This window comes from Pantherophis guttatus, chromosome 4, assembly GCF_059756535.1.
Source record: "Pantherophis guttatus breed Tessera chromosome 4, ASM5975653v1, whole genome shotgun sequence".
Taxonomy (NCBI): domain Eukaryota; kingdom Metazoa; phylum Chordata; class Lepidosauria; order Squamata; family Colubridae; genus Pantherophis; species Pantherophis guttatus.
Window position 1 is genome coordinate 63,174,474 of NC_142066.1, and position 22,181 is coordinate 63,196,654.

The following is a 22,181-nucleotide window of genomic DNA, read 5'->3' on the forward strand; positions in this document are numbered from 1 at the left end:
CTCTCTTTTCCTTTCCATTTGTGAGTCTCATCCTTTAATCTGCCCTGATGAAAATGTCCTTGAAAGATCCCCGCTGTGAGAGTCGTTGTATGGAATTGTTTATCAATACACCTCAGACACATTTATTGTAATTTTCATTTCCTAAGGAATGTTGCTAATCTCTTTTGTTTTACTATGCTGCCATAATGCTTTAGACTCGAGAAATGATATTGTTCTTGGACACACTATTGCTAACAGCTAATCAGTTCAGCTCCTTGATAGAGAAATGAAAATATACAGATGATATAGACACTGCTTCTGTACAGGGAAAATATTTTCTATTCTGCTTATCTTCAGAGTTTCTCAGGACATTATCTATAATGATTGTTAGTGATAATTTATTTCCAAGGTAAATGCAAGGGCGTTCTGTCTTTTACTGACAGAATATGTACCTTCATCCAATAAACACACAGTGCAAACTGAAGCTTATATAGCAGTGGTTGTTGTATAATGGGGCATTGGGGCACGGAGGAAGAGTGGTTTTTTTCACAGATTGAACCAGCCAGCACTGAGGATTTTTATTTTTATTTTTTTATTTTATTTATTTTTTTATTTTATTTTTCATATTTGTATACCGCCCTACTCCCGAAGGACTCAGGGCGGTGAACAGTCATAAATAAATGCAAAGACATATAAAAGTTTAAAACTATTAAAAAAACAGATTAAATAATTTAGGCTCAAAAAATTAAAACCAAAACATCCAAATTTATCTAAAAGAGATCTAAAACCTGATTTAAAAGCCAATTTAAAAGCCAATTTAAAAGGGAGAGTTAGGCCAGACCAGCTTGTTGGAATAGAAACGTTTTCAGGGCACGGCGGAAGATGCGTAAGTCTTGGATCCTTCGTAACTCCGGGGGGAGCCCGTTCCAGATGGCAGGTGCCCCCACAGAGAAGGCTCTCCCCCTGGGGGCCGCCAGTCGACATTGTTTGGCCGACGGCACCCCGAGGAGCCCCTCTCTATGGGAGCGAACTGGTCGGTGAGAGGCTATTGGTGGCAGGAGGCGGTCTCGTAAGTACCCTGGTCCTGAGCCATGGAGCGCTCTAAAGATAGTAACCAAAACCTTGAAGCGCACCCGGAAGACCACCGGGAGCCAGTGTAGCTCACGCAGGAGGGGGGTCACATGAGAGTGCCACATTGCTCCCGTCACCACCCGCGCGGCCGCATTCTGGACCAGTTGGAGCCTCCGGGTGCTTCTCAAGGGGAGCCCCATGTAGAGAGCATTACAATAATCCAGGCATGAGGTGACAAGGGCGTGAGTGACGAGTAACGAGTGAGTGATGCGTAACGAGTCCCGATCCAGAAAGGGACACAATTGGCGAATCAGGCGAACCTGATAAAAAGTCCTCCTGGCCACGGCCGTCATATGCTCTTCTAAAGACAGCCGCGAATCCAGGAAGATGCCCAAGTTGTGAACCCCATCTGTGGGGGCCAACGACTTGCCCCCAATAGTCAGAGATGGTGCCAACTGACTATATCGGGACGACGGAAACCACAGCCACTCGGTCTTGGATGGGTTGAGTCTGAGTTTGTTCCTCCCCATCCAGATCCATACGGCCTCCAGGCATCGGGACATCACCTCGAGGGCATCATTGGGGTGGTCTGGGGTGGAGATGTACAGCTGGGTGTCATCAGCGTACTGATGGTACTTCACCCCAAAACCACAGATGATCTCACCCAGTGGCTTCACATAAATGTTGAATAGAAGGGGCAAGAGGACTGATCCTTGCGGCACCCCACATATAAGGGGCCTCGGGGCCGACCTCTGCCCCCCTGTCAACACAGACTGCGACCGGTCAGAGAGAAAGGAGGAGAACCACTGTAAAACAGTGCCCCCCACCCCCACCCCTTCCAAAAGGTGCAGCATGATATCATGATCGATGGTATCAAAAGCCGCTGAGAGGTCTAATAGGACCAGGATTTTGCTTGGATCAGGGTATGTTTCTTGACTTGAATTGCTGCCCCAACTGATCAGATCAAACTGGGAGGAACTATGACAAATTTTTCAGGAAATTGTGGGGAGAGCATGAAGTGAGAAGGGCTGCTTTTTCTCTTGCCTTGCTAATACTATGGAGATTAAAGTGGCCCCCTCTTTTTTTAAGATTTTGAAAACCATTGAAGATGGAGCTGTTTCAGACAGTTTTTCTCTGATTTGATGATGCCATTGTCTGTAAATCCGTTCTCCATTCAACTGTTACATCTCTTAGTAGGCATCCTTGTTTTTGCCCAGATTATGTGAAATATATCCTTCTTGTTTTCCTACTCCCTGCCCATAATTCTGCATCATTTCCATTTCATTTCATTTCTTTGCTAATCTTTATATTGCCATTTCAGAATCTTGCTATGTTATTTCTATAAAGTTGAACTTTTAGTTCTTTATTGCTATAAGGTTTCCATGGACCTACAGAAGAAATGAGAGATGCAACTTTGATTGCACCAGAGCATTGATGGGGAGGGGAAAAAAGGGTCAGTTTTATTATTAAAGGAAAAACAGTTCAAGATGCTTAGGAAATTATGAAAAAATGAAATAAAGAAAGCTCAAGCAAAAACAATACCATAGAGAAAGACATCTGACAAACCAGCAAGGTTGCATAAAGAGCTTTCTGACAAACTGAGGAACAAAAAAGTAAAATATAAAAAAGGGAAAAAGGGACAGACAACTAAAGCAGAATAACAACAAACAGCCTGAATCTGTAAGGAGAAAGTCAGGAAAGCTAAGGCAGAATAAGCTAAAACTAGCAACCAGTGATGATGATGATGATGATGATGATGATGATGATGATGATGATGATAATAATAATAATAATAATAATAATAATAATAATAATAAGACATACCTGTATCCGAAAAGTCATGGGAGCACAAAGTGGAAAAAGTTATCGAAAATGAGACAGTGAATATCTTGTGGGACTTCTGGATAAAGACGGATCGTCATTTGGAACATAACATGCCAGGTATCATGGTTGTTGAGGGCTGAAGTGTACAATTTATTGATATTGCTGTACCAGGAGATGCCAGAGTCAAAGAAAAAGAACTGGAAAAAATCATGAAATATCGCAACCTGGCCTACTACACAGCTATGGATGAAACATTAATAGTGATACCCATTGTCATCACGGCACTTGGTACCATGTCCAAGAATTTTATGAAACACATTAAGAAATTGCAGCCTCCTGCTATAACACCAGTGGAACTGCAAAAAACTGTGCTACTCGGAACGTCATATATTTTAAGAAGATACTTGGTTGATACCTAGGATGCTGGCAGCAACCCATATCAACCATTAGCGCCAGTCAATCGTATTTGTGACACATTTTTAAATGTTCAGTTGACTGAATTTCATATTTAATGAATAAAAGAGATAATATTAATAATAATACTAATAATAATAGTAATAATAACGATGATGATAATGATAATGATACATCAACATGAACTGCAAAAGCCAAAAAACAAATCTGCATACAACTTGGATTGACTACAAGAAAGCATTCGATTCACTTCCACACAGCTGGATCATCAAGTGCCTGGATGTCATCGGAATATGCAAGTGCATTGGTACTTTCATTGCAAATGCGATGAAGCACTGGAAAATGGAACTGTTTATAGGAAGTGAAAGCTACGGATTGGTCAACATTAAAAGAGGGATTTTCCAGGTGATTCTTTGTCACCTCTGCTGTTCATCATCGCCATGACCCCTTTGTCAACAGTTTTACAGAAAACTAACCTGGGTTATCAAACTGCTAAAAATTCACAGAAAATCTCTCACCTGCTGTACATGGATGACCTGAAGTTATACGGAAAATCGGAAATTGAAATCCAGTCACTGACCAATACGAATTTTCAATTCATTTTTTCAGCACTGACATCAGCATGGATTTCGGCCTGGATAAATGCACCACAGTAGCACTGAAGAAAGGGAAGATCATAGAAAGTGATGGAATTGAAATGCTCAATGGACAAACCATCAAGTGCCACCAACCTGAAGCCAACAAATACCTGGGCATACTGCAGCTGGACAATATCAAGCACAGGCAAGTGAAAAATGTGGTCAGCAAAGAATACACACAAAGGGTCAGGAAACTTCTAACAAGCAAACTGAATAGCGGTAACACTATCAAGGCTATAAATACCTGGGCCATACCTGTCATCAGATATACTGCTGGGATTGTAAACTGGACACAGGCAGAGCTAGACAGCCTGGATAGGAAAACAAGAAAACTGATGACCATACAGTATGCGCTGCACCCGTGTAGTGATGTCGACAGGCTATATTTGCCCAGAAAAGCAGGCGGCAAAGGACTTCTGCAAGTGAAGCAGACAGTCGAAGAAGAGAAGCATGCTCTGGCAGATTATGTGAAAGACAATGTTAACCAGCTTTGATGGAGGTCAACAAAAGGAAGCTGCTCAAAGTGCAGCAAACCAAGACTCAATATAGGAAAGCAGCGATGCAAACTCCGGCTGACAGCTGGTGTAACAAAGCACTGCACGGACAGTTCCTTGAGAAGATCCAAGGAAAAGTAGATAAGGAAAAGACCTAGTTATGGCTGACCAACGGAACACTGAAGAAAGAAACAGAAGGCTTGATTCTTGCAGCCCAGGAACAAGCCATCAGAACGAATGTAATCAAAACCAGAATAGAAAAATTTGCTGATGACCCCAAATGCAGACTCTGCAAAGAAGCGAGTGAAACCACTGATCATATACATAGCTCAAACTGACTACAAACAACGTCACAACACTCAGTGGCTCAGATGGGCCACTGGAACTTGTGTCACAACTACCATCTGCCTGTAGCAAAGAACTGGTGGGATCATAAGCCTGAAAAAGTGGTTGAAAATGAGCATGCAAAACTACTATGGGACTTCCGAATACAGATTGACAAAGTTTTGGAACACAATACCCCGGATATCACAATTGTGGAGAAGAAAAAAGTGTGGATCGTTGACATTGCCATACCTGGTGACCACAGAATCGATGAGAAACAACTTGAAAAAGTCACCAGATATCAGGACTTGAGAATTGAACTGCAGAGACTCTGGCATAAACAAGTGCAGGAGGTTCCAGTGGTTTTCGGCACACTGGGTGCTGTGCCGAAAGACCTAGGCAAGCACTTAAAAACAATTGGCGCTGACAAGATCACCATTGGTCAGCTGCAGAAAGCCACCCTACTGTGATCTGCTCGCATAATCCGCCGATACATCACACAGTCCTAAATGCTTGGGAAGTGTTCAACTAGTGATTTGGGATACGAAATCCAGCATGGTCATCTCGTTTGCTGTGTATAGTGTCATTTTTGTATATAATAAAGATACATCAACAAATTGCAGCTTCCTGCAATAACACCAGCGGAACTGCAAAAAACTGTGCTACTTGGAACATCATACATCTTAACTTAAATACCAAGATAATACACAATAAAGACAAATACACAAATGGTATTTGTGATGCAGTTTTGAATGTTCAGTTGACTGAGTTTCATGTTTAATAAATAAAGTAAATCATCATCATCATACTTCGTACATCTTAAGAAGGTACTTGGTTGATACCTAGGCTGCTGGCAGCAACCTGTATCAAGCATTAGCACTAATCAATGGTATTTGTGATACATTTTTGAATGTTCAGTTGACTGAATTTCATGTTTAATAAATAAAGTTAATAATGACAACAACAATAACAACAACAACAACAACAATATTGTTATCATTGATATTATTAATTTTCTTTCAATATATAAGAGACAAGAAGTAAAGGGAAAGATAGATACACTAATGGGAGCAAATGCCAAGAAGGCGATAGGCAGCAGGGAGAAAACAGAACTGCTTAATTACTTCTTTGCATCTGTTTTTACACAAAAGGAAGAAACAGTCCAACCTATCAAAAGCAGCACTGAGGGAGACAGAACAAGTATACATGTCAAAATAGACAAAGGATTAGTAAGAGAACACTTATATGTCCTGGATAAGTACAAATCACCTGGGCCAGATGGTTTTCAACCCTGGGTTTTAAATGGGTTGGCAGATGTAATTTAGCAATTACTGAATATAATTTTTGAAAGCTCATGTAGCACAAGTAAATACTAGTATATTAGAAAAGAACTGATGTGGTTTCAGTCTACAAAAAGAGGGAAAAATGGATTCAGGAAATTATAGGCTGATATCAATACCTGGGAAAGTCCTGGAAAAGATAATCAAGTGTATAATTTGTGAGCACCTGGAAGCAAACGGTGATTACTAGAAGCATGGGTTTGTTCATAACAGATCATGCCAGACAAACCTTATTGTCTTTTTTTTGATAAAATAACTAAGTTTAATGGATCAATGAAATACTGTGGATAAAATATACTTGGATTTCAGCAAGGCATTTGATTAAGTAGACAACAGTCTCTTTCTTGGTAAATAGACAGTATCACCACCAGATGGATTCACAATTGATTGACCCCCACACTCAGTATGTAATCCTCAATGGAATTACATCTACAGGGAGGGAACAGAGGTGAAATCCAGCAGGTTCTGACAGTTTCTGGAATCAGTAGCGGAAATTTTGAGTAGTTCGGAGAACCAGCAAATACCACTTCTGGCTGGTCCCAGAGTGGGGTGGGAATGGAAATTTTGCAGTATCCTTCCCCTGCCGCACCCACCAAGCCATGCCTACAGAACCGGTAGTAAAAAATAAATGAATTTCACCACTGGAGGGAAGCATGCAGTGAGGTACCTCAAAGTTCGGTCTTGGCCGGCAACTTCATAAATGATTTAGAAGAGGAAATAGAAGGGGATTTCATCAAATTTGCAGACAATACCATGTGCAGGGGATAGCCAATACTTTAGAAGATAGGTTCAAGATCCAGAAAGATCTTGACAGACTTGAACATTGGGTGCCATCCAACAAGATACAGTTCAATGGTGAGAAAAATAAGACCTGCAGTTAGGCAGGAAAAAACCCAAATGCACCGGTACTTGACTCAACAGTTATAACTATGAGCGAAATCTAGATGTTCTAGGGACCATCGCTTAAGAATGAGTTAGCAGTGTGCTGTAGCTGCCAAAAAAACCCAATGCAGTCCTAGGCTGCATCAACAGAGAGATAGCATCAAAACAATGATAAGTGACAGTACTACTTTACACCATGCTGGTGAGACTTCTCTTAGATGTTACATCCAGTTCTGATTACCATGGTAAAAAAAAAGATGTTGAGATCCTGGGTTCGAATAGTAATAATGCTTTAGAGCCGGGGTGAAATGCTCCCTGTTCAGACTGGATCGCCTGATCCGGTAGTGATGACAGAGGGTGGTTCGGAGAACCGGTAGCAAAAATCCCTGCCCCTCCCCATGCCCAGATGAGCCGCACGATCATCAGAGGCTTTTTTTTTCTTTTAAAAGCATTTTTTCTACAACCTCTTCCAACGAAAAAATGCTTTTAAAAGTAAAAAAAAAAGCCTCTGCCGATCAGGCAACTCAGCTGAGATCATCAGAGACTTTTCAAAGCATTTTTTTCTGCAACCTCTTGGCCGAAGAGGTGGTAAAAAAATGCTTTGAAAAGTCTCTGATGATCCCAGCTGAGTTGCCTGATCGGCAGAGGCTTTTCAAAGCATTAGAAAAAATGCTTTGAAAAGTTAAAAAAAAAAAAAAGTTGGCCACGCCCACCCAGTCACATTACCCCCCACCACCAAGCCATGCCCACAGAACCGGTAGTAACAAATTTTATATTTCACCCCTGTTTACAGCCCTCTCTAAGCATTTTATAGGATTACCATATTGCCCCCAACAATCTGGGTCCTCATTTTACTGACCTTGGAAGGATGGAAGGCTGAATCAACTTTGAGCCAGTTAGGATTGAACTGCTGACAGTTGGCAGAATTAGTCTGCAATACTGCACTCTAACCACTGCACCACCATGACTCAGTGGGAAGGCATCCATGATAGAAGCATCTAGAAAAGTAAAAAAAAAAAAAAAAAAGCTGAAGAGGGAACAATCCCAGGCTCCTATATGAATTGAGCTACTAAGGCCTTTAGGCTAAAGGTCTTAGTAGCTCAATTCATATAGGACCCTGCATGGATATGAAGAGTAAAGAGCAGCAAATCAGGACTTCGAAGGATCCTAGTCCAGAGTAAGCACATGCCTGACCCAGTTGTTAACTCATTACAATTTTGAAGCTGGTTTAAGCAATAGCGAGGAGCAGTCTGGAACTTAAGCTGCAGTGTAGAATTGGTCTTTAAAATGCACACAATTCTCTTTGTAACATTTGGATGTTTACTTGACAGGAATAGATGCTGTTCTTCTTGCCCTTCCCTTCTATATAAAAAGTGATACGCAAGCTGAATTCCACAGGACATTACTGCTCTTCACAGTCATTGCGCTCAGCATCAGCTTCATTTTGATGCTATATAAAAAATCAGTATGATGTAGGAAATGATTTTTTCTGTAACACTTCTTTAGTTGAAGAAACAGGGCAGAAAGAGAAGGAATATGAGTGAATGATGAACAAATGAAATAATAAAAAATGAACAAATAAATCATAGAACCAATCAATTTAGAGTTCTCACACAAAGCATAAATGACCAGGCTCAAATTATCCTACTTTGAACACTCAGGAGAAGGCTCTAATGATGGGAGAGCTGGAAGGAAAGAGAGGAAGAAGAAATGGATTGGCTCAATTATAATGGCAATGACTATATTGTTGGGAGACTTGAAAGACCAGGTTAGGGACAGGTCATCATAGAAAATAATCTATGTGGTCACTAAGTGTTGACACCAGTGTGATAGCACATAATCCAAAGTGCTTTGCACAGTACTTAAAACAAACGAAACCTAAAACAGTACTTATCTATAGAAATAATTCAGGAAATTGTGCTTTAGCAATATGGCTGTTTCCTTTTTCCTGTTTCCTCATATTTTATGAAATAGGGTATACTTTCAATTTTAGATCTTGTAGTGTTTAGACCAGAAAGTTTTCCATCATCAAGGAAAAGTTGCTGAAGGGTGGGAGTGGTTCCTCAAAAATCTTGTCTTGTACACTTCTGTTTTGCCAAACCATATGGCTGGTAATGCTGGCATCTCATTCCACCTGTCCTTGAATATTTTTCATACTATGAAATTTAGAAAGTGGTGGGAGAAATCTGATAACAGATTGAGACAGATGGTGCAAAATGTATTTAGACCTTGCAGCAAATTATGAAGTATATTGAAGAATAAATCTAACATTTGCAAACTATTGTCTTATTTAACTATATTTATCTTTCAATTAGCAAACTACCTCCTGCTTTTGTAAATTATTTAAAGAACCATCAAAGAAAGATTTGTAATACAATGAAGAAAATGTCAAAATGTACAGCATATAAATATTAAACATGTAATTGTCTTTGTTGTTCAAAAATTACTTGGAAAGTTCATCTTTAAAATCAAAGAAATGAAATTCCCTCCCCAGTGTATTAAAATAAAAGCAATTGGATTACAATTTAAAAAATAGTATAGCAGCAAATTAATTATATGTGCTATTCTTTAAATAATTGTTGAAAGCATAGGATGTCAAAATGGTTTGGGTATCCTTTATTAAAAGGTCAGTTTAGCACAGGGCTGTCAAATTTGTGGCCCGCTGGCCAGATGCATCACACACTGGTCATACCCATACCCGGTTTAGTGAAGGGGGCAAAAGTCACGATACATCACGTGACGCCGCTATGAAGATGCAAGATTGACACCCCTGGTTTAGCAGTTTCAGCCCAAAGGCTGTGGAATTGTTACATTCTTGCTAGAATTGTTGATTTAATTTTTTAATTTATTTTTCTTTTGCTGGGGTTCTCTAAGAAAGATTTAAAGTTGATTTAGCATTATACAGGCTTCACAAGAATTTTGACTATTATATAATGCTTGAACAATAGGAAAATTTGTGAATGAAGTTTTTACAATTTAGCATTAAATTAAGAAAATCATAGCAGTGTTCCAGTATTTGAGGGGTTGCCACAAAGAAAAAGGGGTCAACCTATTTTCCAAAGCACCAGAAGGGCAAGACAAGAAACAATGGTTGGAAATTAATCAATCTAGAACTAAGGAGTAATTTTCTAATAGTGAGAACAATTAACCAGTGGAAAGTTGCCTTCAGAAGTTGTGGGTGCTCCATCACTGGAGGCTTTTAAGAAGACACTGGACACCCAGTTATCTGGAATGGTACAGGAGAGCGATGGTTAACCTTTTTGGTGCCGAGTGCGTGTCCAAACCCCCAAAATCCAATGTAAGCGCCCCCTAGTATACCCTCCCACACCCTGTTTTTGGCCTGGAAAGCCTTCTGCACCAAACTGGAAGACAAAACGGGGCACAGGGGTGCCACACAAGGCCCTCCCGTGCGCTATTTTGGGCCTGGAAAGCCTCCTGCACCAACCTAGAAGCCAAATGGAAGTGCAGGGGGACTGCACAAGGCCCCCTGTGCCCAGTTTTGGGCCTGGAGAGCCTCCTGAACCAACCTGGAAGTGAAAACGGGCATGGGGGTGCCACACAAGGCCTCCATGCCTTGTTTTGGCCCTGGAAAGTTTCCTGCACCAATCTGCACCCCTGTGCATGTGCCCCATCCCTATGCATCTGTGACAGAGACCTGAAGACCAGCTGGCTGGTGGAAGGAGCGTGTGTATGCATGGTTGAGCTGTGCTGGGGTGATGCCTGGCATGCCCACAGAGAGGGCTCTGTGTGTCACCTGTGGCATATGTGCCATAGGTTCGTCATCACAGGTATAGGATCTCCTGCTTGAGCAGGGGATTGGATTAGAAGACCTGCAAAGTCCCTTTCAACTCTATTATTCTGTTATTATTCTGTTTTTCTCAGAAATAACCATGTATTCAAATACAAAGACGTAAATGTACACATTAGAACACAAATGCATCCACATCCAATGTGTATTGATCACATACAACTTTTGTTTTCTTACTGATGATGCCAGCTCTGCCTGGCTCAGCTTGGCACCTCACAGGCATCAAAGGCTAGAAGGAGGCGGAGGAGGCTATAAGGGCAATAAACCTGTGTGTGTACATAATGGGAAATAGAGATGGGGGTGGGGAATGTCAGGTGATAAAGATCAGAGCATCCCAGATCCAGTTTGTAAGAGCGTCCTAAGGCCAGGCACCCTGAGAAAACATGTGATTACCCCCAAACGGTTCATAATTCTCAAAACATTTTGGTGAGCTCTGATTGGCTGGATACATACTGGTCACAGGAGGAGGGATGGGCTGCAGGTGAACCTTTCTGTATCTTTTGAGTGTGGGAAAATTCAGAGCTAGCCTGACTTGACTGCAGCCCACACCTTTAGCAAAAGAACCCTTTGCTTTAATCATATAGAGTCAAGGGTCTTTCTTTCCTAAGGGATCAGATTAGGGCAGGTCTGACAGATGATGAATTGTTTGTTTGTTTGTTTGTTTGTTTGTTTGTTTGTTTATTTTATTAAATTTATATACCGCCCTACTCCCGAAGGACTCAGGGTGGTGAACAGGCACAAAATAAAATATATAAATACATAAATACAAAAGTTAGAAATTGGCCAATATAATATCCTCAATAGATCAATGTTATATTGGTATTCTAAAAGATGATTCTGAAATTTTTGCTTGGATTATGACACAAAAATTAATCCACTCTTCATATATATTTGCCCTAATTTGTGAACAAAAAGTATGTAAAATGAATACATAATATATTATAATGTTTTAATACAAGTATAAATAGAAAACCATCAAGTTACTAAAAAGAGATATTAAGAAAAGAGTGTGATTTTCTCTCATAGAACAGAAACTCATACGGATTCTGAAACTCCACTTATTACAATTGTGTATTTATGATAAATGTTTAAATCCTACCGTAAATCCTAAAATTTATTAAATCCTTTTTCATTCATTCATATGCAAGCATGAATTAATATTGTCACCCATCTTCTATTTGTAACTCTGGGTAACTCACACAGTTTAAAACCAAGAAAAACAATAAGCATAAAATGAATAAAACGAAAGTATATAAAATCACTTAAAATCATAAAACATAACAAGTGGGATAGTATAATTCGTACATCACAGTCAGTATTGAGCCATTTAGCGGCCTCCAAACCTCCACCCGATCCCTAGGCACAATGGCAGAATCATGTTTTCAGAGCTTTCTGAAAAACCAGTAGGGATAGAGGCAATTCAACCTCCAGGGGAATAATGTTTCAAATGGCAGGGACCCAGCAGAAAAGGCGGCCCTCCCAGGTCCTGTCAAATGACAACTCTGACTAAATGGGACTTGTAACACACCTTTTCCAAATGACCAGATGGGGTGGGTAAATGTAATGAGGAAGAAATGTATAATCCATCAAATAATTGAGTTCCGTGTTGCCTGGGGCTTTGTAGGTTGTTATCAGCACTTTGAATTGAATCTGAAGGAAACCTGCGACACTAGTGAAGCAGAAGTGTAACATAAGCTGATCTAGGATGGCACATATTTACCAGAGGTGAGATATTTTGCACTGCTTACAGCTTCTGGAACTGCTCTTCAAGGCAGTTCATATAGAGTGATTACAGAAATCAGCTGGGGGTGTGATGGGTGTGAGCAGAGCATGAGTAGAACCTCCTGATCCAGGAAAGATAGAACTGGTGTACAGCACAAAATTGGTTTGTCGGTTTAGATTTATAAATCCTTTGGGAATCCCTTATAGATTCAGTAGTATAAAAATAGAAATAATACAACAAACAAACAAACCTCAACAGAGCAGGCAAGAGAGCAGCACATGGGAGAAAAGTTTGCTGAATCCTCCATTCCCCCAAACACAAGTCCTACATATTGACTTACTTAGACTTTCTGATGCAGAAGTGGATCTACATATGTCATTTATTGACAATAGCAAATACCTTTTGTGCATTAACCAAGATAATCCCTGCGTAGACAAATAACAATAAAACTTGAACCTTAATTTATACCTCTGCTTTCATTCCACATTTGCGCTTATCACCATTAAATATTGCCAAACCATGGAGCAGAAAGCAGGAGAAAAATGGGGGAGGAAGATTGAACAACATTCTTCTGACATTTTTATAAAAAATAAAACTATTCTGCCTGGATCATGATTCTCCCTGTTGTGTACATACTTGAAAGAGTTTAGAATTCCACCACAACTCAATGTTTCAGCCAGCAGATGGAGACTGAGGTGCCATCTGGAAAACAGGAAGAAACTTAATCTTACTACTCTACTTAAGAACAGCAAAACTCTCCTTAGAGCTACAACTGACAAGCTCAAACTACATCTCCAATGAAATTGTACCATGTGTCTTTCCTCCCCCCTTTTAAATCAGATATTATAGGTAGATTGTTGACTGCTACAGTATCCCTTCTGGTTAGTTTCACCTCAAATCCATTGTCAATATGGTGGGGAAGGTAAGGAAAGATAGGGACACAATCAGTGAAAAATTTGTGGGTTTCGAAAATTCTGGAAAAGAAAAACTAACCTATCTGACCACATTTTCTTCCTCCGTTAGCAACTTTAGCCCCCAGCTATGAGTTGAAAATTGGGAAAAAAAGAAAGGAAGTCTGTATTTATAGCCAAATATGAGCATGGAACCTAAACAGAACTGGCCATTAAAGCCTAATGACAAAACTAGTTTCTCAAAAATAACTATGGCATATTTAGTTACTGTAATTAAAAGAGAAGAAATGAAAGAAAAATAAGATTTTGTTCTTGGCTTCTATTAAAAGCAAATTGGAGTTAGAGATAACTTCTCTATAAATGTGACATTCACAGATGTAGTTTATTCTTTCCCATCATAATAGCATGTTTGTCCCAATGCAATGACCTACTTCTCATTGAAAAGGTGCACCCATAAGCCACAAGTGGAGACTCATCTTCTTCTCAGCAGCTAGCTGGGGGAAAGGGGCAACATATTATAAAGACTGATTATGTAGAAAGTTCCTAATAATAGTGACATCCTTCTATTTCCATATGGCCATTTCTTAGCAAATAGAAATAGCACAACTCCAAGTTACAATACAATTTTTGTAGTAAAGGGAAAAATACCTGTTAAGTTGGGTGAATGAGGACGCAGCAAACCAGGCAGTGAGTGACAACAGCTCTTTATTGTAGGGTGAGAACCCAGCAACTGCCCAGGGGAAACAGCTCTCTTTATATACCTTGCAGCTGTGGTGGTCAGCCAATCAGCTGTCGGTCAGTTAATTCAAACTGCCCACCCAAAATCTACATATATAACACTCCTCCCCTCCCAGAAGTCACTTGGGGTGGACATTAGCATACAAAGTCTCTTAGGTGACCAGGGCGTGTCCACACCCTAGTTGACCTGCACAGTTCAGTCGGAGGTGTGGCGTCGAGCAGGTCAGAGGAACTCCCTGTTTCTCCCTGCTCCGCCAATGGAACCTCCGAGAATTCGTTGTGGGCAGCGACTTCTGTGGCTGGTCAATCTTCCGCGATGGGGCGGCACTGGATCTTGGGGCCGACAGCTAAGTCCTCCGCTAGACTTGGGTTTGAGTTAGTTCGAGAGTCCTGCTGGTAGCCAAGAGCAGTTTGTCAAATGCATCTTCTGTGTCGGCGGCCCAACACTTCCGTAGCTGGTCAATGTGTCAACGCCAAATCCTCCCATCTCCCACGTCTATCCTATACGATTTGGGCCCTGTTACCTCCGTGATTGTCCCGGTTTCCCAGAGGGGCCCGTTCCCGTAATTCCTAGCGAATACTGGCGTCCCTATTGTGAACTCCCTCAGCCTTTTTTCTGCCCCTCTGAAGCTGTCAGGGGAATAACTGGGGTGTAGCCTGTCTAGGACTACTCGGAGCTTCCTCCCCATCAGAAGTTCCGCTGGGCTCCTACCTGTGGCGGTGCATGGTGTGGCATGTTGGGCCATTAAGAATTTATCTATCCTCTCCTGCCAGGCCCCGGGGCCTAGGAGTGAGATGGATTCCTTAGCCGTTCTCACAAATCTCTCCGCCAATCCATTACTAGCTGGATGAAACAGGGCGGAGAGGACGTGTCTGATCCCCAATTCTGCTAGGTACCCCTCAAACTATGTGGCCGTGAACTGTGGCCCATTATCTGAGACTAAAGTGTCAGGTAGGCCATGGGTGGCGAACAACTGCCTTAGCTCCCTAATGACGGCGTCGGTGGTAGTGGTCTTCATGAGTCTGATCTCCAACCACTTCGAGAAGGTATCCACTATGACCATAAATACCTGCCCATGGAATGGGCCAGCGAAGTCTATGTGGATCCTGGACCAGGGACCCTGGGGCCATTCCCATTCCCTGACCGGTGCTGTTGGGGGGTCTGGTCTAGACCCTTGGCAGGATTGGCACTTCCCCACCCACTCAGTGATGTCTTTATCCATTAGGGGCCACCATACGTAACTCCTAGCTAACCCCTTCGTCCTTACAATCCTGGGGTGTCCCTCATGCAATAGCTTTAAAACGTTTTCCTTTAGGCATAAGGGAACAATAACCCGATTGCCCCACAAAAGACAACCCCCTTGCATTGTCAGCTCGCCCTTTTTGTTAGCGAAATGTTTGAATTCCCCACCCTCAGACTTTTCCAGCCACCCCCTCATGACCCAACTCATGACTTTCCTAATCACGTGGTCTTTGGTTGAGGCTCTCGCTACCTCTGCTGAAGTGATGGGCCCCGAGTCCAAGACGTCAATCAGCAGGACTGGAACTCCAGGTGTGGGGTCCTCTATCCTGTCCGGTAATGGGCAATGGCTGAGGGCATTGGCATTGCCCATGCTCACTCCTGGTCTATGTACCAGGCAATAGGAGTATGCTGCCAGGAAGATGGCCCAGTGTGTCATCCTGGGAGATAGGGCTGCCAGGGTGGGTCGGTCCCCTGCGATGAGACCCAGAAGGGGGCGATGGTCTGTGATGAGTTCGAAGTCTCTGCCGAACAGGTATTCGTGGAACTTCTTGACTCCTGAGACAGCTGCCAGGGCCTCTTTGTCAAGTTGCCACCAGTTGCTTTGTTGCCACTCAGCGCTTGCAAGAGTGCAGGAGTAGTAGGCGATGGGTAGACCATTCGGTAGTCTATGGCTCAGGACAGCCCCCACGCCGAAAGGGGACGTATCACAGACTAGCACTAAGGGAAGCGTAGAATTGTATTGAATTAGGAAACTCTTGGCTGACAGGAGTTTCTTTATAGCAGCAAACGCTGTAGCTTCAGCCTTCCCCCAAACCCATTTGGACTTTTTGGCCAACAGTCTGTGTAGGGGCTCCGCTACTGTTGCCTTGTCCCTTAGAAAAATTGCATAAAAGTTCAATAGTCCCAGGAACGCTTGTAGTTCTTCCTTATCTTTGGGGGTGGGGGCCTCTCGGATCGCCCTAATCTTGCTTTTGATGGGGTGTATGCTGCCTCCGTCTACCCGGTACCCCAAGAACTCCACGGAAGGGACTGTGATCATGCACTTGTTGCATTTGACCCTGAGTCCTGCACTCCTGAACTTCCCTAGGACTTGTCTCAGCCTCTCCCCTAGCTGCTGTTCGTCTTCTGTGGTGATGAGCACATCATCAAATACGGGACCACCCCGGGGATCCCCTGTAACAGTCGCTCTGGAATAGTCCTGGAGCGATGCTGACTCCGAATTGGAGTCTGGTACACTTGAAGGCACCTCTATGCGTTACTATAGTTTATGCTTCTGTGGTAGTGCCATCTACTGGCAGCTGCTGGTACATCTGCCCAAGATCGAGTTTAGCAAAGATCTTGCCTGGCCCTAGGGAATGCAGAAGGTGATGTATGATCGGAACCAGATAGGCGCTCTGCTGTAAGGCCTTGTTGATCATACATTTGTAGTCAGTGCAGATGTGCACAGACCCGTTCGGCTTAACGGGGGCACAATTGGGGTCTCCCACCGAGCATGATCGACTGGCACTAACACCCCCTGCTTTATCAATTTGTCCAATTTGTCCAATTCCACATCGATCTTGGGCTTTAGGGCGAAAGGTACCCTCCTGGGTTTCAGCTGGATGGGGGCAATATTGGGGTCGAGGTTGAATGAGATAGGGGTCCCCACATACTTGCCGAGCCGCTTGTCGGAACTCCTGCATCAGGTCGTCCTTCAGGGTGCTTCAGGGTGCTTTGCACGTTGCGGACTCCGGTGAATCCCATACCCAGGGCTCTGAACCAGTCCATGCCCAGGAGGCTTGGGAGCGTCCCACTGACTACGGTGAGGGGAAGCTTCTCCCGGAATTCCCCGTACTCCACCTGGAACTCACCGATTCCTTCCATGGGGATGCGGTTCCCCTGGTAATCGCGCAGTCTGAGCCGCTGGTACTGCAGTTGCCATATCTGGATGCTGGGAAGGCCTTCTTTAGCTTGTCCCAGGACATGATGGTAATTGGAGATCCGGTATCGATCTCCATAACTCCTGCCCCTCAATGTCGACTGTCATGTAGGTCTTCTCCCCGGGGGATGTGCAGGTCCGGCCGATTCAGATGGTGCAGGCCTCGAGATCCTCAGATTTCACGTTTTTCCTGTAGCCGCCCTTCGGATTGGTTCTCATCCGCTGAGCCGTTTCTGATTGGCTGGTGTTGCTCCGCAGCTTGTAATGGGGGTTCTGTTTGGCTCTGCAGACTCTGGCGATGTGCCCCTTCCGCTCGCATTACCGGCAAATGGCATCTCGGAACTTGCAGGTCTGGCGCGGATGGGGTCCCCCATAACTCGCACAGGCATCTTGTGGCCTCGCCAGTCCTGCCGGTCCTGTTCGGTCCTGCAGACCTCCTCATCTGACTCTCCCTCGCTCCCTGTGCCAACTGTTTCCTGATGCACCTGGGCTGACTTCTGTGCCATTCTGCTCTGCATTGTCCCCTGTAGTCTCTTGGCTGCCTTGGATGAGGATTCTTGAGCCCTCGCCTCGTCCAGTGCGATGTGTAGCGTGAGATTTGTCTTTGCGAGCAACCTCCTCTGCAAGCGAATATCTCTCACTCCGCAGATTAGTTGCTCTAGCAGCATCTCATCAAGGTCTCTGTATTTGCACTGGTTTGCGGCCTTGCGCAGGGCAGCGACGTACTTGCTGATCGATTCTCCCTCCTGCTGCAGCCGTTGCCAGAAGTCAAACCGTTGGACGTACTTCGATGGCGTTGGGGCATAGTGGTCCTTCAGCAGTGTCTGAAGCGTCTGCCACGAGATGGTGTGGACCGAGTTCGGTTCCGATAGGGCCTCGGCCACATCGAACACCTTGGCTCCGCAATTGCTCAGGAACAGGGCTTTCTTCTGTATGTCGGGCAGCCCCTGTAGGTCGCTGGCTACCATGAAGCATTCGAAGCGGGACATGTAGGATCCCTTCTTTTCCGCGGGGTTGAAAGGCGCTGGCGGCACGTAGGTAGACATCATTGGTGCTCCGCTCGCTCGCCTGGCTGGATTCGGGTTTGCAGCTCACTTGTCGGCTCGTGGCTTCAGCTCTTTCTGTGGCTTCTGGCCTCAAAATCCCACCTTCGTCGCCAATGTTAAGTTGGGTGAATGAGGACGCAGCAAGCCAGGCAGTGAGTGACAACAGCTCTTTATTGTAGGGTGAGAACCCAGCAACTGACCAGGGGAAATAGCTCCCTTTATATACCTTGCAGCTGTGGTGGTCAGCCAATCAGATGACGGTCAGTTAATTCAAACTGCCTGCCAAAAATCTACATACATAACAATACCCTCTACCATCTCATTTTAAAATGGTAGGTTCGAATACAGAATTAAAATAAAGAAGTAAATCCCTCTCTCCTGGGTTTCTAAAAATCTTTCAAAACCTGGCTTTTGTCTCAGGTCGATGTCTGTTATTTGTTTAAGCCCCTTATTCCTTTTGTGTTATTGTTTGTATTAGATCATTTTAATCTGAGCTTCCTCTGATTTACATGTTTTTGTTTTTTCTAGTTTTGTATGTCATCCAGAGTCCATTGGAGTTGGCTGTCCCAAAGGTGCTTTTTCAAAAAGGAATCGGACTTTCTTTGTTTTTGTTTGAAGACATTTCATTTCTCATCCAAGAAGCTTCTTCAATTCAGAACTTCAAGCAAAAACAAAGAAAGTCCAGTTGTCTTTTGAAAAAGCAACTATAGGACAACCATGATTTAGATAACTGAGAATCTCCATAGACATTGGAGTTGTATGGCCATAAATTCAAATAAAGAAAAAAAGTAAAATTATTATAAACCAGCTATATTGGTTTTATAGAAAAAATACATACATGAAAACAATCAGAATTTTTGTTGTAAAAACCAGAGTTCTCAAGTGTGTACTGAGCAACAAAGAGTTGCAAATCAAGTCCTTGGAGACCACACTCAGGGATAGGATTCTTATTGTCCATACCTGTCATGCAGCGTGTAAAGTACCATTTTTGCATCAGAAATCTCAGGATCACTGGGACAGGAAAACTGCCCCATGAGAAAAAAAAGTAAGAATGGTACCATACTGCCATATTTAGCAGAGAATTTGGCAAATGGGACACCCAAATATACATAACTTTACTTATTGAACTATACTCTCCTTTATGTGCAATCTATAGAGTAGGTTTTTAGTTTTTATCTTTTAAGATTGCAAATAAAGTATTTTGATAACCAATGATCTTTATTCAGGGGTGGGATTCAGCCAGTTTGGACCGGTTTGGGCGAACCAGATGTTACTTGTTTGTAGAGTTTGAAGATTGACTTCAAAATGGATTTTAAAATAACAGGCAAAAGAATTACCTACAGGCATATGATATGTCTTTTGGATTTTTTTTTTAAAAAAGATTGAAAATACAGTAGATTACCAGCAGTATGCTGCTTAAAAGCAAGAGACAAAATGTTACCAAAATGCAAAAATTATATACAAAGATACAACAAGCCACAAGATGTAATTTATATACATAAATGTTTGTTTATTAACTTGCAATTTGACAAATGTGGAACAGGTATCCTTGACTTCTGACTACACTTGACCCCAAAGTTTCAGTTGCTAAGCAAGATAGTTGTTAAATGAGATTTGCCCCATGTTAACCAGTTAAGTTAGTAACATTTGTGAAATGAATCTGGCTTCCCATTGACTTTGCTTGCCAGAAGGTCACAAAGGGGGGTGTCACATGATTCCGGGATACTTCAACCGTTATAAATACATGACAGTTGCCAATCATCTGAATTTTGATTCATGTGACCATGAGAAAGCACCAATGGTCATAAGTTTGAAAAAATGGTCATAATTTACTTTTTTCAGTGCCGTTGTAACTTTGAATGATCACAAAAAAAGGAGTATTAAGTAAATAATTATTAATATAATAATTTTATAACAATTATTAATATAATGATTTTATAATTATTATAGTAATAATAATTATACAATTACAATTTACAATATAAGTTATTTCTATCATAATAGTACATTGTTTCAGACAGCCTAAGAATGAAATATAAGTTTTTTTAAAAAATGGCAAACACATGCTTCCATTCTGGAAAGTCCATATAAATGTTACATATCAACTTTGCCTATTTTTTTTTAGCCCTTCAGTAATTTGGGGGGTATTAAAATGACAGCTATTATTAGAAGAGGCTCACTTCAGACAAACTGTCTAGCCCTGTCTGTTTGCAGACATTCCCAGTGATATTTAGTTAACTCTATTAAAAAACATTGATGTGCTATTTATTTGCTCTTTATTTTCTCTCACTGGACTTTTTTCTTATAGCTATTTGGTGCCTGAATTGCTGTTTTCTATCTGCATTTAATACATGACTTTTTCCTCTATTCCAGATTAATTACAAACGGTAAGAATCTGTTGAGTAAGCCACACAAAGCAAAACGAGTGATTTTAGCTGCTGGGAATTAGAGAGATGGAACAAAGTTTGTTTAAATCATTTTTTTAAAAGTTGTGAGCTTTCTCTCTCTAGGCTCTAAAATTTGTTCAGAGGCCTTCCAATCAATTATAAGTTTGAACAGGTTTCCTTAGGAAAAAAACCTTTACCGGATTTTAAAAAATATATGTTAATCCTTTCTTATCAAAAAAGAGCTGGGGGAGCTCTTTAACTGTTTTTATCCAAGAAGGGTATTGGAGGAGGGTTATGCAAGAATATGAACAACAAGTATGGTCTAAAATGCTTTTTATTTATTTATATATTAATTTATTAAATTTTTATCCTGTCTTTATTACTTTATAAGTAACTCAAGACAAACATATACTGTATAATCCTTCTTCCTCCTATTTTCCCTGTAACAACAACCCTGTCAGGTGGATTGGTTGAAAGGAAGAGTGACTGACCCAAAGACACTTAGACGGCTTTCATGCCTATGGCAGGGCTAGAACTCACAAAATTTAATTTAATTTAATTTAATTTAATTAATTTAATTTAATTTAATTTAATTTAATTTAATTTAATTTAATTTAATTTAATTTAATTTAATTTAATTTAATTTAATTTAATTTAATTTAATTTAATTTAATTTAATTTAATTTAATTTAATTTAATTTTAAAATCTATTTAAGGTGACTGATTACATTGGCCTTTAAGTTTATTTGAAACAAGTTTCCTTAGAATGAAAATACAGAACAGCTTTAAAGGCTGAATATAGTCCACAACTGTATTAAATTATTAGCTAGTTAAACTAATATTCTATCCCAGAGGATGACCATCCTGACATGATAGGAAGACTCCATAGCTTCAGTGAGACCAAGACATACTGGTGGGAATGGAGGCTTATCTCCATTGCTGATAAAAATCAAAAGTGAGAGGGGTGGTGTTTAAAATTGCCAACAATGAGGCCCTGCAGATATAAAGGGGAGCTAACTGTCTTAGTTTGTCTCCATCAAGACCCTCAGTTATCCTTTAGAACTGCAGTATCAGAGTGAACTGTCACGAAAAATGTGATGTGACTGTAAAGAGGACATAACTGGAGATGATAATTTGGTGGAATGTACTCTTCTTTGTGGCCTAGGAAGCAGAAGTAACTATGGCTGCAGGACCAAAAAAAAAAAAATAGCATTACCTGAAGTTCAACATATGGCAGAATCAGTAGCTTGCCAGCAGAATAATTAGGAAGACATCCTGTTCTGCAGATTTATGCTGACTCTGATCAACTGGCCTCTAGGTTGCTATAGGCTCAGAAATGATGAGAAGAAAATTTGGGGGAGGGAAAAGTCTCCTTCAAGATAAATGTGATCTGAGTGACTCTATGGATGTGTCCATAAACCACATGATTTGGACAATTTTT

At 41.7% G+C, this 22,181-nt stretch overlaps 1 pseudogene; it reads left to right on the forward strand.

Annotated features, from left to right (window-relative positions):
• Window positions 1-3,468: 3,468 nt before the first annotated feature.
• On the forward strand, window positions 3,469-5,253 carry LOC148114135 (uncharacterized; annotated as a pseudogene).
• Window positions 5,254-22,181: the final 16,928 nt, after the last annotated feature.